This window comes from Phascolarctos cinereus, unplaced genomic scaffold, assembly GCF_003287225.1.
Source record: "Phascolarctos cinereus isolate Bilbo 61053 unplaced genomic scaffold, phaCin_HiC Scaffold_4;HRSCAF=312, whole genome shotgun sequence".
Classification (NCBI taxonomy): Eukaryota; Metazoa; Chordata; class Mammalia; order Diprotodontia; family Phascolarctidae; genus Phascolarctos; species Phascolarctos cinereus.
The window spans coordinates 91843517-91860049 of NW_027555847.1; positions in this window are offsets into that span (position 1 = coordinate 91843517).

A 16533-nucleotide genomic window follows, 5' to 3' on the forward strand; every position below is an offset into this window, starting at 1 on the left:
GACCTCAGAGGTTTTCCCCCCACCCCTTCTAATAAACTTATCATTATAGTATTGTGTATTATAGTCATGAGTGTTGATGTCTTATCCTCTTAGTGAGCTACAAGAGGTCAGGGACAGAGCTTTGCATACAGTAGGCACTTAATAAGTGTTCAAACCATGCTTTATGAAAGTGAGTATGGCAGCATAGAAAAGTTATACTGGAAAGGGAAGAGCTTGGAGACAAGAATATCCGTTATAGGAGACCAATCACGATAGTTAAATAAAGACATAAGAGGGCCAGGAGCAGGGTCAGGGCAAAGGCAATGGTCATGGTAGAGAGGGAAAGAAGAATGATCATTGAAATAACACCTACTTGTGTCAATACTGCACTAAGCATTTTATAAGCACTGTTTCATTTGATACGACAACCCTGTGAGGTGGGTGCTATTATCATCCCCATTTTACAGCTGAGGAAACTGAGGCAAATAGAGATGAAGTGACTTGCCCAGGGTCACCCAGCTCCCTTTTGATTCAGATCTTCCTGACTCCAGGCCCGCTCCTCCATCTACTGTGCCACCCTGAAGTTTCATCAGGTCCAGACGAATCTCATCGATTGTTTTTCGGAGATGGCTGGTAGCCATGCAATCGCACTGAAGAGTTATCTCAGTGCCCTGGGATTTGGTCTACATTGAAGAATGGACTGAGGAAACTGGTGATGTTTAGCCAGGGGAAGAAAACAATAAAGGTTAAAGGTGGTGAGGAGGGGGGTAATAGATGCCTTCAAGGATTGAAAGGTCTGTCACAACATTAGACTTACCCTGCTTTCCCTGTCTAAGGAGGCAGAACTGGCAACAACGGATTGAAGTTACAAAGAGGCAGATGTATGCTTGATTTCAAGGGGAAAAAAACCAAAAATCTTCCAAAACTTAGAGATGTCGAGAAATAGTAAAGGTTGCCTGCACCAGAGCAGGCCCCACATCAGTGCATTCAGCAGGTATTCTATGAATGTCTGTGCTTGGCAGGTAATGAGCTCCCCTTCTCTGAAGGTCTTCAGATAAAACCTGGAGGATCAGGCAGCAGGACTGTTCCTGTTCAGATATGGATTAGAATGTCAACTCCTTGAAAATGTTTATCTTTTTATCCCCAGCGCTTAGCATTGTGCCTAGCACATAGTAGGAGCTTAATAAATGCTTGATGACTCATTGAAAATTGGTCCAACGGGTGGCTGATTAAAAAATAGTTAAGGGGCATTACAGCTTGTAGAGGCTACAGATTTAGAGTTCAAATTGATCTTAGAAACCATCTAGTCCAGCCTTCTCATGTTACACATGAGGACAGTGAGGCCCAGAGGAGTGATGTAACTTTTCCTAAATTTACATAGGCCACAAGCAGTAGTCAGGATTTGAACTCATTTCCTTCTGCCTCTAAGATTCGGTGATCCTGAGGACCCATGCTCAGATCCCTTCTCTTTTCCTATTATCTGTGTGACCTTGGGAAAGTAATTTTGCCTCCCTGGTCACCATTTTCTTCATCTGAAAATGTTGGGGTTGGACTAGAAGGCATCATCTATAACTTTTTTCAGCTCTGAATCCTATCATCCTATGAGTCCCTGGTAAAACAGGAATAAAGCATTTACTTGGGTCTGGGACCTTCAGTACAAAGTAGACATCATTCTCATAAACTTGATTATAATAATAATTATTATTATCATTGTTGCTAGGTTATAAATGAGAAAACTGAGACCCATAGTGGGGATGGGAGTCCCCTGAAATCACACAATGTGTTGCTATCCAAACTAGACCTAGAAACCAGGCGTCCCGCTGGAGCTGGCCAGTAACCAGAGTCAGAAGTTAGTCTGGGTGGTACCAGGATCAGGACTCAGTCACCATCTAGGTTTAGGGCTGACTTTACGACTAGCATCAGCTGATATCTCAATGACCTCTGTAGTTCACTCTCATTCAAATAGGCTGCCCTTTTTTGAGCTGGCCAGAAGCATCCTCAGGAGCCCTAGCTAAATATCCAATGTCTCAGGGCCCTGCTGCCTCCTTCTCAGATCCCCCTGGGGCACTTTTGAATCCCCCCAGGGTGTGCGGGGTCATTCCCTGCTACCAAAGCAGCTTCTGGTCCCAGCAGAGGGATGGAGTCTGGGCTTAGCTCTGGGCCTTGGGAAAGTGAGCAAGCATGCCTGTCTGTTTCTGGTCCTTGGAGGAGCCCCAGAATCAGTCATTCATTCAGGCTGACCACGCCTTTGGCAGGTAGCCCTGCACAGAGAGCCAGGGCTGCAGCCCCACTAGATGCCAAAGCCCTCTTGAACCGGGGGTCGGGGCCAGCCAGCCAGAACAACGACAAGGTCATGGCGAGGCCGGCACCATGTAGTTCCTCCACTTGGCAGACTTGTTCTTGGAGCCATTCCCCACATGTCAGCTGGCCTGGCTGCTTGGTGGGAAAACAACTGGCCCATCCCCTTGCCTCAGTCATGAATCCTCCCAAAAGAGAGGGAAGCTGGTTCCATCTCAGCTTCCCCACCTGCTGAACCAAGGGAAGGTTCACTGGCTCCTTGGCCTTGGACCCCGCCATCAAAGGAAATTCCACCGCTTTCCTTGGACATCCAGTCCAGGTCTCACATCAAGGAGCTTCTGCCAAATTCTGACTTAAATCTCCCTACCTCCCTCCCTCTCACCCGTCCAGCGCCATCACCACCACCCGGCCCCTCCTTCTCCCACCTCCCAGTGTTTAAGACATGAACAGTCTTAAGCACCAGAGTTTGAATGCTGGCCTTCCTCCTTGGGCAACTACTCTGAACTTCAGTTTCTTCTTCTATGAAATGAGGGGATGGTATTCCCCAGCACTTAGCACACAGTAAGCACTTAATAAATGCTTGTTGACTGATTAGATGATCTGTGTAGTTCCTTCTGGTCCTAAAAATCCTACCAAAAAAAAAAACCCAGTTTCCTGTCTATCTCCTTCCCCCAATCCTCCTCCCTTATTCAGACCTCCATTCCCCCAACAACTACCTTCCAATGCACCAAGTATAAGGGTAGCCTTAGCCAGCCCACAGGAGAAGCCCCCTCTGCTACTGCTACCATGACCACAGCGATCACCATCCCTACCACCCCCACTACTACCACTGCAGTAGCTGCAGCTGCTGCTACTACTGATACAGTCCACACAAGGTCATCTACAAAGACCATCGAAGGATCCTTCTTCCATTCAGATTCTGGGATAGATAACCTTCATGATGGTGGCCAACAGTTTTCATGAGCATGGGAAGTAGTGAGAGGGCTAGATTGGAAACCAAAGGCTCCAACTTCAGATTTCAGCTACGAAACTTACTAGCTGGGGGACCTTGCTCAAGCTATGACCCTTGTGGTGCTCGGTTGCCTTATTTGTAAAATGAGACAGATTGGACTAGATGACTTCAAAGGTCTTCTCCATCCAGGCATGTGCGGTGAAGGTTTAACAACTAGCTCCCCCAGAAAGCATAATACACTTTTCAGTTCAATTGGAATTATTTGCATGTTCCCCATCACTTTCTTAAGATGAGACAATCAACAAAACAATAAATCAAACCCTGATTTGTGATGATTTCAGACTCATAGATGCTCACACTAAAAATTAATTGGTACAAACTGGCTCCAACATATCCCTGCTTCCATCGCTAGCCAAGACATGAAAAATGAAAGAAATTAGTACAGGAAAATAACTTTCTGAGTTTTTTTTAAACTGCAAAACTGGATGCACTTTTGTAAAAAAAAAAAAAATCTATCTCCCAAAGGCCTTACCGACAGAAGTGCCTTGAGGTCTACAGGGGGTTAATTTGGACTTGCTGGGTTTGCATCTTGGCGGATGTTGTGTTTCCTAGCTCCATGACTTGAGGAAAAGTCATTTCCCATGCTGGGCATCAGTTTCCTTCTCATGTACTGCCATGAAGGAGTAACTTTTGATACAATGGAGAGAATTGGTGAGTGCTACAAGATTTCACAGACTTATCAAATCTTTGAACGGTAAGGGCTGACCTTACCCCTTTGGGTAGGAGTTGGTTCATACTTGGCCCACTTCTTATCCAGAGCTGGAATCCCTACCATAGCACCTCTGACAAGATGGGCAGAGGATAGAGAGATCAGTGCTGCCTGGAGTAGTCAGGGAAGGCTTCTTGGAGGAAGTGAGATTTAGGTTAGGCGCAAAGGACGGGGAAGATTTGGAGACAGAGAGAGGAAAGAGGGGAACATCTGGAGGGGGTATGGGTATGAGCTATAAACTAAGGCAAAGAGGGAAATGAGAAAATTGTGAAAAAATTAATACAACTACAGCACTTCAAGGTTTTCACAGTGTTTTGCATACATTATTTCATTTGATCTTTATGACAACCCTAGGAGTTAGCTGCTATTATCATTCCTGTTTTACAGATGAGGAAACCGAGGTTGTGAATTGTTATGTGACTTGCCCAGTAAATGACTGGTCTTTCTGACTTTAAGTTCAGGGCTGTACTCACCACTCCACCAAGCTGAATTCCTCTTCTGTAGTCAGGCAGAAAGGACGACAGGTCCAAATTTGGAAAACAGAAACTAAGACAGGTAACAGCAAGGGCCTGGGATGGTCACTAGAGGGCAGGGTGGTCACTAGACCATGGGAAGGGGGAGGCAGAGGACAAAGGGAGGCATCCAGTAACCCAATTTAAATTTAATTCAGTACAGTCATAAAGCATATTAAATACTTATTCTGTACAGATCTCAGAGGGAGTTACAAAGCTGGAGATAGGACACAATCCTAGCCTCTCTAGGGGAAATGAATCTGAAGAAGAATAAGGCACAGACAGCTATATCTCGATGTTACATGATGAACCCAGGTGAAGTCTGATGGGGGAAGACCATTTGTAAAGCCCAGGGGGATGAGGATGTTCTCCAAGGCTCCTTCCATCTTGAGGCCTAGGAACCCACCAGCCTGTGAGCCTCTGGAGCGTGCTGCCCATTGTCCAGCCTGCCTCCTGTGGCTGGCTCCTGCATGTTGTCTCTGCAGCTGGGTGGTTTACTCTGGAGCGGAGGATGGGCAGCGTCAGGAGCCAGCCTTGCTACCACGAACCAAACCATATGACCTCATGCTCACCACATCATGAGGTTCTGTAGGTGGTGGGGAGGACCCTACCAGAGGTCCTCCAGGTTAAAGCTTGGTGTGGTGTTTCATAGTATCAAAGGATTTAGAGCTAGAAGGAGCCCCAGACATCCTCAAGTCCAACCCTTTTATTAGAGAAAAGAAACTGAGGCCCAGAATGAGAAGGGAATGGAAGTGACTTCTCTGTGGTCACTAAAATAGTAAGAACCAAAGCTAGGATTCAAACTCAGGTTCTTCAACTGCAAATCCAAGGCTTTTTCCTAATACAACATACTGCCTTGTTGGAAATATTAGAATGAGTACAAGCTAGACCTCAGTGGAAGCCCTTTTAGATCTATAGAGGTTGATTCGTTGATCTAGGTGTTCTGTCAAGTCTTCATCATCATCATCATCATCATCATCATCATCTTCTTCTTCTTCTCCTTCTCCTCTTCTTCTTCTTTTTTTTTTTTTTATAAAACTGGGTCTCTCTATCTTGCCCAGGGGGAAGTACAGGGGCTATTCCCTGGCTCTATACCATTCAGACTGTCATAGGTATTTTGACCTACTTCATTTCCACCATGGGTTGGTTCAATCCTTCTTAGACAGTCTAGTGGTTCTCTACTCCTGGGGGCTCACCACATTAATGCTGAACTTAATGAGGACACCTCATTGACTTTTGTCCTACTGCAACTCAGAGCCCCCAAGCTCAAGACCTCCTCTAGACTCAGCTTCTCCAGTATCAGGGATTAGAGGCATGTGTCAATATACCCACTCAAGTCTTAATTTAAAAACATCAACCTTGCCACTTCTTGCTCTCATGAAGTCCTTCCTTCCTTCTATCCACCTCAAGTCATTCTTGCTCCAATTAAGATAAAAGCATTAGGTTGGAGACTCTGAAGACAGATGTCAGCCAGATTGTGAAGAGTCAAGACTCTGATTGCTTGAATGTGAGTGTTGGGAGGGATCTCAGAGATGATCTGGCTAAAACTCATCATTATTCAGATTAGGAAGGTGAGGCCAATTTTCTCATAGAGCTAGGAATCTAACGCAGCCCTTTTGACTCCTAATCTAGGAATTAATTTTGACTTCTAACCCAGAAGCTCTTTCCAGCCTCTCAGGTTATCAATAAAAGATTCACTATATAAATGGATGAGTTTATGCCCAAAGGGTTATAAAACTGCTCATACCCTTTGATCCAGCAATACCACTGCTAGATCTATATCCTAAAGACACTTTTAAAAAAGGGAAAAGGATCTATTTGTGCAAAAATATTTATGGCAACTCTTTGTTTGAGGTGGCTAAGAATTGGAAATCAAAGGGATGCCCATCAATTGGGGATAGTCTAAACAAGCTGTGGTATGTGATTATGATGGAATATTATTGTGCTATAAAAAATGACAAGTAGGATGATTTCAGGAAATCCTGGAAAGATTCACATGAACTGATGCAAAGTAAAGTAAGCAGAACCAGCAGAATGTTGTACACAGTAACAGCAATATCATCCGATGAAGCACCGTGAATGACTTAGTTATTCTCAGTAACACAATGCTCCAAAACAATCCCAAAGGACTAATGATGAAGTGTACTATCTGTCTCCAGAGAAAGAACTGATATTGTCTGAATACAGACTGAAGCATGCTGTTTTTTATTTTCTTTTGTTCTTTTTTTATTTGAGTCTTCTTGTACGAAATGGCTAATATGGAAATGATTTACATGATTGCACAATAAATAAATGAAGAAATAAATAAATGAGTTCCTTCTCTTTCACTAGTGATCCATAGCTTCCTTGCAAGAAGATTGCACATAGAGTCAGCAATCATCTGACTCCTATGAATCATAAAGTTTTGTGCAAATTTCAGGAGTTTCCCTAAAATGGCAAAAACAAAGGCCACAAAGAGTAAATAACCTCAAATAATTTCTTTGCCTTGAGAACGAACTTTTGTGCTTCTATTTGAACATAGAGGGGTCAAATGTTCTCTGAATTCACTTCAAACCAAATATTTACACCATCTTCTGGAAACTTAAATGTACCTAGTTTCTTTATCCTGTCTTCCAATTCATTTAATTCATGCTGGGAAGGTACAGTGTCATGTATCAGACTGATATGCCCCCTCAGAGTAGCTCACAAAGGGGGTACTACCCTTTTGTAGCTACTCCTATTCCTTCCCCACAACTCACACTCACAGGTAAGGTTTCCTGAAGGGTAGCTAATACTGCAGATTTGATGATATCCTGTGGGTATGGGCTTCTACAATTATATCTCATGAGCCCCAACCAATGTGCTCACCTATAATAGTCAAGCCATAGAGACACTTAGCTTAAAGCAAAGGCACCTAACAAGATGGCACCATAAGAACAATAGCTATGAAATACACCCCCCCCCAACCTAGGATGTACTCACACAAATATACAAAGCATCAGTGAGAAGAATAGACACTAGCAGAAAGGCATGTATGTGGGGGACGCATGTGACCAGGGCAACTCATGCCACTGATACTGTTGGCCCCTGATGTGCTTTCCTCATAAAGTTCTCACACTGCTTATTGTAGGGCTCAGTGTCTCATCCAAGTGCATTATTTAGTTGGGGTCCCTGGATCTGCTCCTCTCGAAGTTCTCTATAACTCCCAACTGCAAATGATAATTTCCCCTTGAATCTCTGTTTAGTTCTGTTTGCTGCCAGAGATCTTTTCCTTGAAGCCACTCCCTACCTAGAATGCTGTCTCTCTTTGTCTGTCTGTCTATCTGTCTGTCTGTCTGTGTGGAGAGCATCTGTCTCTGTTCCCTGCCTGATGCATTTCAGCAATGCTTCAACTTTGTCAAATATTTCTTGCTGGACATAAGCTCTCCTTTTGGGTAAGTACCCTCTGCTGAGGTTATCATCGCCAATAGAAAGAAAAGAAAGAAACTCATCTTCCTTCCCAAGAGGTGAAGAGAGATTCTCTCTCAGGGGCTGTGTTTTTGCTCAACTGTTGATTTCTGTTTGGATTGATTGCAGAGCTGACAAGCTTAGCTTTTTAAAGACAACCAGGGGCATGGCTAATCTTCAACCAGCCAATGGCAGTTACTTCTTCCAATTTAAATCAGAATTTTTTTCATACTTCTTAAAAGGATAAAAGGCATATATACACGTTTCTGAATTTAGAATAACACTTCATTATTTACCTATTACTTTCTGTGATTACATCTTGAAATGGAAGAGAGAGGGAGAGGGGTTGGTCAGGGAGCCCAACTCCCCTTCTCCTACCCCAGGCAATTAAACATTTCATTACATTCCTACTATGTGTGAGGAGGATGTGTTCTCCCATAGTCATTCTGTTTTGGGTCAAAAGGCTAGTAAGCATTAGGATTTTGGCAGACTTCTCCGAACTTAAAGGAAACAAAAATGAGAAATACCAACAAAATTGAGATGAAGTAGAGTAGGTAGGTAGTATCTATCAGTCAATCATGACAGCATACTGATGAAAAGAAAGGCTTTCTTAGGTTGAGTTGTCCCTGGTCAGGACTAGGGTGGGTCATTCTGATTCTATCTTTTACCATGCTAAGAAGCCTAAAACAGATGGATTATGGGGATAGACAAGCAATAGCTACTGCTGATAGCTTTGAGGAGGGCACTAGCACAAAGACAGTAATTTTTTAAAAAGTCAGACAAATGGATATGGCTGGATATAGTTTAGATGAAGAAAATAAAGGAATTCCAATGGTTTTTTTTTTTTTGCGAGGCAATTGGGGTTAAGTGACTTGCCCAGGCTCACACAGCTAGTGAGTATCATGTGTCTGAGGCCAGATTTGAACTCAGGTCCTCCTGACTCCAGGAGTGGTGCTCTATCCACTGTGCCACCTAGCTGCCCCTAAGGAATTCCATCTTTGAACCCTAATATTTTTGATGACTATAAGATCACTAAGTCTTTACAAAATCTTGTGAATATAACTTTTTAACCTTCACTTATACCAATAAACCCTTATTAGAAAACCTTATTAGGCCTGAGACATGGAATGATTAAGATAAAATAATAACGACCATTCCTCTGAAATCCAACCCACTTTTTATGTCACGAGGAGTTAGAAATGGGGAAACATCAATAAAACAAAGGTCATCTAGAGTGATGTATTGCGAGTACTTTGCTTTGAGGCTACTATGGTAGCTGTGAAGGAACCATGGATGTTGATTCACATGGGCTCTGACTTGTGTTAGTACCTTTGCTCCAATGAATCTAAAAAATGGTGGGGTGGAGGGAGGGTGAAGAGGAACACAGCATAGAGCTCAGAATTGTAATGATGATAAGCTTGAAAAAGAAGAAAGTAGAGCAAAGCAGTATTCCTTTGCATTCTGGTACCACAAGAAAGCAAGATGAATTGGAACAAATCAGAAATACCAACAACCCACCTGTTGGAAAGCCTTCCATGTAGATGGTACAAATCATAAAAGTGGCCAAACCACAGAATATACTGACAATATGAACATATTTATTATTTAAACCATTTAACTTTATTTAGAATCGTATGATTTCTCAATCATCTTTATCCTTTTGTTTCTCTTGAATCTTGTGTTTGAATGTCAGATTTTCTATTCAGTTCTGGTCTTTTCACCAGGAATGCTTAGAAGTACTCTATTTTATTAAACGTCAATTTTTTCTTCTTGTAGAATTATACTCAGTTTTGTTGGACAGGTTATTCTTGGTTGTAATCTTACCTCCTTTGCCTTCTGGAATATCATATTCCAAGCCCTCCATTCTTTAAATGTGGTAGCTGCTAAATCTTGTATGATCCTGATTGTGGCTCCACAGTATTTGATTTCTTTTTGGCTGCTTGTAGTAGTTTCTCCTTCATCTGACAGTTCTAGATGTTGACTGTAATATTCCTGGGAGTTTTCATTTTGGTGTTTCTTTCAGGAGAATGCCAGCGTATTCTTTTGATTTTTATTTTGCCTTCTGGTTCTAAGATATCTGAAGTTTTCCTTTATAGTTTCTTGAAATATTATGTCTAGGCTCTTTTATTTGTTTCTATCTTCCAGATCAACCAATGATTCTTAATTGTCTCTCCTTGATCTATTTTTCAGGTCAGTTCATTTTCCCAAGAGATATTTTAAATTTTCTTTTATTTGTCAGCCTTTTGACTCAGTTTCTTGAAGTCTCATGAAGTCATTAGTTACTAATTAGCCAATTCTACTTTATAATGAGTTATTTTCTTCAGTGCTGTTCTGTACCTCTTTTACCAAGCTGTTAGTTCTCTGTATTCAATATATCAGCAAATTTGGAAAAGTTAACGGTAGCCACCGGATTGGAAAAAATCAATTGAAGTCCTAATCTTAAAGAAGGGTAATGTCAAAGAATGTCCAAATTACCAGATAATTGCAACTCATTTCATATGCCAGCAAGGTTATGCTTAAGATTCTGCAAGCCTAAGAATTAGCAACATGTGAACCAAGAATTACCAGGAGTGCAGGCTGGTTTTCAAAGAGGCACAGGAACTGGAGACTAAATTGTGAATATTTGCTAGATTATAGAGAAAGCAAGGGAATTCCAGAAAAACATCTACTTCTGATTCATTGTTTACACTAAAGTCTTTGACTGTGTGTATTACAACAAAATGTGATCTCCTCAAAGAGATGGGTATACCAGATCACCTCACTTGTCTCCTGAGGAACCTGTATGTGGGTCAAGAAGCAACAGTTAGAACTGAACATGAAATAACTGATTGGTTTAAGGTTGAGAAAGTCTGTATCTATTATATATTGTCACCTTATTTATTTAGCTTGTATGCAGAGTACATCATGTGAAATGCCAGGCTGGATGAATCAAAAGCCAGAATTAAGGTTGCCAGGAGAAATATCAACAGTCTCAGATATGTAGACTACCACTCTGATGGCAAAAAGTAAAGAAGAATTAAGAAGCCTTTGCATAAAGGTTAAAGAGGAGAATGCAAAAGCTGGCTTGAAGCTTAGCATTGAAAAAAAAACAACAACTAAGATCATGGCAACTGGTCCTATAATTTCCTGACAAATAGAGGGAGAAGACATGGAAGCAATGTCAGATTTTATATTCTTGGGCTCAAAGATTACTGCAGGCAACAACTGCAGCTATGAAATTTTAAAAGACTTGCTCCTTGGAAGGAAAGCTATGGCAAATCTGTATAGTATGCTAAAAAGGAGAGATATCACCTTGCTGAAAAAAAGTTCATATAGGTCAAAACTACAGGTTTTCTAGTAGTAATTTATGGCAGTAAAAGTTGGACTATGAGGAAAGCTGAGTACTATAGAACTGATACTTTTATATTGTGGTGATAGAGAAGGCTTCCTTGCATGGGAAGAGGATCAAATCAGTCAATATTTAAAGAAACTAATTTAAGACTATCCATTGGAAATACAAATACTGAAGCTGAAGCTTAAATACTTTGGCCACATAATGAGAAGATGGGACTCATTGGAAAAGACCCTGATGTTGAGAAAGATGGAAGGCAAAAGGAGAACAGGATCACAAAGGATTAGATGGATAGATAGTGTCATGGAAGCAACAAGCATGAGCTTGAACAGGCTTCAGGACAGAGAATAGAAGGGTCCAATGTGCTATGGTCCAGGGGGGTCACAAAGAGTCAGATACAACTAGATCTATTTTTTATCTTGCTTTGTCTGAGATTGTGATTGCTACCTCTCCCTTTTTTACTTCAGCTGAACCATATTAGGTTCTGCTCCAGCCCTTTATTTTAATTCTGTGTGTTGTCTTTCTATTTCAAGTATGCCTCTTATAAACAACATATTATTGGATTCTGGTTTCTAATCCATTCTGCTATCTGCTTCCATTTTATAGGTAAGTTCATCCCATTCCCATTAACAATTATGATTACCATATATTTTCCCTTCTTCTTTGTTTCTTCCTTTCTTTTTCTTTTTATCCTGTCCCTCCTCAAAGTCTATTTTGCTTAGAAGCTGCCTCCCTTGATCTGCACTCCCTTTTGTCATCCTTCCCCCTTTCTCTGTTATTTCTCTATTTCTATACACAACTGAGTACACACACACACACACACACACACACACACACACACACACACACACACACACATATATATTCTTCCCTCTTTGAGCCAGCTCTGCAGAGAGTGAAATTTAAGCACTGTCTGCCACTCCTTATTTTCCCTTCATTTTCAAAATTCTCTTCATCCCATCTGGTTGGTTGTTGTCCTTCATTCTCAAAGAGAAAAAAAAATGACATCATTATGCTAGAGTCAAGTTTCAGTGTGTCCAACTGTGGCTGATCAGATCAACATGAGCTTGGAATATTCTACCACAGGTCAGGTACAAATAGTCCATGTGAACATTTGGGGAGGATTCTCTACATCTGTACATCTTGCATTTCTCTTGAGCTATTTCAATTCTGCTTTGCTCAGAGAGCACAGCACTTTCTCTGATGTGGGTATACCATGCTGAGTGTTTATTTGCTAGTGTCTCCCATATCACACAATCAATTCCGAAGTCATTAAGAGAGACCTTGAAAGTGTCCTTGTTTCATGTCTTCTGACCACCATATGAATGCTTACCCTGTGTAAGTTCTCCATAAAATGGTCTTGTAGGCAAATGTATGTTTGTCATTTGAACAACATGGCCAGCCCATAGGAGTTGCACTATCTGCAGTAGAGTTTGAGTACTTGGCAGTTTAGTTCAAGAAAGGACCTCAGTGTAGGCTAATATCTTATCCTGCCAGGTGATCTTCAGAATCTTCCTAAGACAATTCAAATGGAAGTGATTCCATTTCCTGGCTTGGTGTTGGTAGACTGTCCAGGTTTCACAGGCCTACAATAATGAGGTCAGCACAACAGCTCTGTAGACCTTCAGTTTGGTAGTCAGTTGATACCTCTTCTCTCCTTCCTTCAGAGCCTCCCAAACACTGAGCTCTCTGGCAATTCGTCTGTCAACCTCATTATCAATGTGTGCATCCCTGGAAAGAACACAAGGTAAGCGAGCTTATATCCAAAGCATTCAAAACTTTTCCATTTGCTGTCACTGATGGTTTCACGCATGGATGGAGTGGGGGTGGTCGATGGAGCACCTGTGTTTTCTTGGTGTTAATTGTTAGGCCAAAATGAGCACAACCAGAAAATCGATCCATACTTCATTGCATCTCAGTTTCAGAGGCTACACTGAGTGCACAAGCATCTGCAAACAGAAAAGCATGCACCAACACTCCCTCCACTCTGGTCTTGGTTTGTTGTCTTTTCAAGTTGAAGAATTTGCCATCAGTGCGGTTGCTGAGCTTGACCATTTTCATCCTCATTGAAAGCTTTTGACAACATGGCTGAAAACGTCATGCTAAAAAGTATGGGAGCAAGCATACATCCTTGTTTCACTCCATTGGTGACTGGGAAAGCATGAGAGCATTGTCCATTATCCAGAACCTGGGCAAGCATGCCATCATGAAGCTGATGTGTACAATGCTGGTGAACTTCTCCAGGCAACCAAATTTTGACATAATTTTCCATAAGCTGTCATGACTAACAGTAACCAAAGGCCTTGGTCAAAACTACAAACATTGTATACAGACACCTCTGTTCTGCTCCTGGCATTTCTCCTGGAAGTTGTTGGGCAGCAAACACCATGTCGACCATTCCTTGGCCCTTTCTAAAACCACACTGGCTCTCAGGTGGATGACCATCTTCCAGGTGAAGGATCAGCTTATTAAGGAGGACTCTGGCAAGAATTTTGCCAGCAATGACTAAGAGAAAGACCCCCCCCCCTTGTGATTGTAACAGGACAATCCATTTCCTTTACTTTTATAGAGGTGGACAGTGGAGGCATCCTTGAATTCCTGGGGGAGAACCTCCTCTTGCCATACAACTTGGAAAATTTCAGTCAGCTTTTGTATGAGCAATGGACCCTCTACCTTGTAAATCTCAGCTGGAATAGAACCAGCGCCAGGTGCTTTGCCACATGAAAGGAGCCTGATGACATTCAAAACATCTTCAGTTGGAACTTCAGCTAGGGAGGGATTGACTTGATAATGGTCTGTTGAGAATACTATGGAAGTGTTCAGCCCATCTCTCTAGGATCATGTTCTTATCACTAATCAATGTGGCTCCATTAGCACTGAGTAGTTAAGATGCACCATAGGTCTTTGGCCCATGAATAGCCTTCAGGGCATCATTTATAAAAGTGATTTGGATTGTTACTATCAGCATAAAACTGAATTTCATCTGCCTTCTTAGTAAGCCAAGAATCCCGCATCTCTCTAAGCTCTGTTTGTACTTTACGTTTGATGGAATTAAATGTTGCCTTCTCAGAGATGGATGAACTATCCTGTTGGTAAACAAACCCCATGGAATTCTTGTTTTTCATTTAGCAGCTTCTGAATTTTCCCATCATTTTCATCAAGCCAGTCTTAATGTTTGTGAGTGTTCTGACCTAGATGAGCAAATGCAGTGCTATACACCAAATCTCTGAAAGCAGTCCACTCCTTTTCTGCTCCACTGTTGCCAACTGTGTGCTGGCTCAACTTTCCCTCCAAGTTAACAACCAACTGTTCCTACTCGAAGAAGAGCTCTAAACCATTGACGTCAATTCTTCTCGGAGTCATTTTGACTTGGGGACACCATTTTTGTTGAATGCGAATATTTAGCTTGGAGAGGATAAGTCTATGATCAGTCCAGCACTCTGTGCCACACATTTCCTTCATCACTCTCACATCCTGTCTGTCTCTCTTCCTTATAATCACATAGTCTATTAAATGCCAATGTTTGCCGCAAGGGTGCATCCATGAAATTTTATTGTATTTAGATAAACAGAAGACAGTGTTGGTGATGAGAAGGTCATGAGATGCACAAGTCTTCAGTAGTAAGTGACCATTCCTGCTACTGTTTCTAATTGCATTCCTCCCTAGGACTCCCTGCCAAGTCTTGTAGTCTGAGCCTACTCTAAGAGCATTAAAGTCACTCAGAATTAAAAGTTTGTCCTCTTTTGGCATACATTGATGATAAGGGTCTCCAGGTCTTCATAAAATTTTTCTTTGACCTCATCAGGGTTCATCATGATGGGATCCTAATAGTCACTGACAATGGTGGCATGATGTTTTCCTTCAAATGGCTATCACATTGTCATAAAAGCCTGTCATTCACTCCTTTTGGCAGGCATGCAAATTTATTGACTAGATTAGTTTTGATTGTAAAACCTACACCATCTTCACAATGCTCCCCTTCACTGCGGCCACTCCAGAAAAACATATATCCAGTTCTGACTTCAATGAGCTGGCCTTCATTTGCCAGCCTTGTTTCACTCAGGGCTGCTATTTGGATGCAATACCTGCTGAGTTCTCTTGCAACAAGAGCTGTTCATCTTTCAGGTTTGCTGGATTTTGTGTTGTCTATAAGTGTGCACACATTCCATGTGCCGATGGTGAATGGAATTGTCTTTGCAGATGTTTTTGTACTTTTTTTGGTGTGTGTTTCAACTGCAGAGTGGGATTCCCTGCCTGCCACAGTAATCAGGCAGGGTTGGGTAAGCAGAAAATTTTCAGAGCACCTGTTCTAGCCCCTTCCTCGTACCAGAAGGTGAGCAGTGCAGTCCTTAAAAGGGTGCTCAGACACCCAGGGGGTTGCTGAATCCCACTGCTGCTTCCAGTGAGATCAACAACCCTACGGCCTGGGCTGCCTGTGTGTAGGGTTGTGACTGCAGCTCCTAGTGTATCCATACCCACTACTTTGTCACTGGCCTGTTGCCATAGGACTTTGAGATAGGTAAAATGGTATGGATGATGTCTTTTGATTCATGTGTAAATTGGATTTAAATGTGGCAGAGTTGTAGGAAGTTGTCAGCCTCACTCTTTCCTTCAGAGTCATCATAGTCCAGTGGCGGGACAGAATCAAGAGGACTGGCATTGCTCAAGATGCAGTGGATGACCTTGGCGTCTTCAATGTCTAACCAAGTTATAAGTACTCCATAGGCACCTGTGTTTTCATGGATGTTGGAACAGATTGTTTTCACCTGCCCATTCCACCAGGGGAGTCTTCACGTGCTTCGGGTAGACACCCTCCTAACTCACCAATGGGTTCAAGACCCCTTGGTTACCCTCATCCTGGTTGAACCCATCTACTGAAATGGTTTGCTGGGGTGTGGGCACTGTACATGCTACAGCTTCTTAGAGCTATAGGTGAGAGTTAGGTGGAACAGGTAGACACTAAAGATGAAAAGCAGCCCTAAAAAGGGCTCAGCAGCCTGCACACCAGAGGTACTAGTCTTCCCTGAACACACCCTACACCCACATCATCCCATCTACCCCAAATTTAGATACCTTAGCTAAAGGTGTGGAAGGAGACAGGCTACAGGTCACAATGCTCTCCCAATCTTAGGGTGTGTGTAGAGGTTCTATTGCTATGGGAACAAGTCCAGCTCACAATACACTGTTTTCTCCCCCCACCCCATGCCCTAGGCCTGAAGCATCAACTAAATTGAAATCATCCCTCCACTCCACCCCTCACCCCACT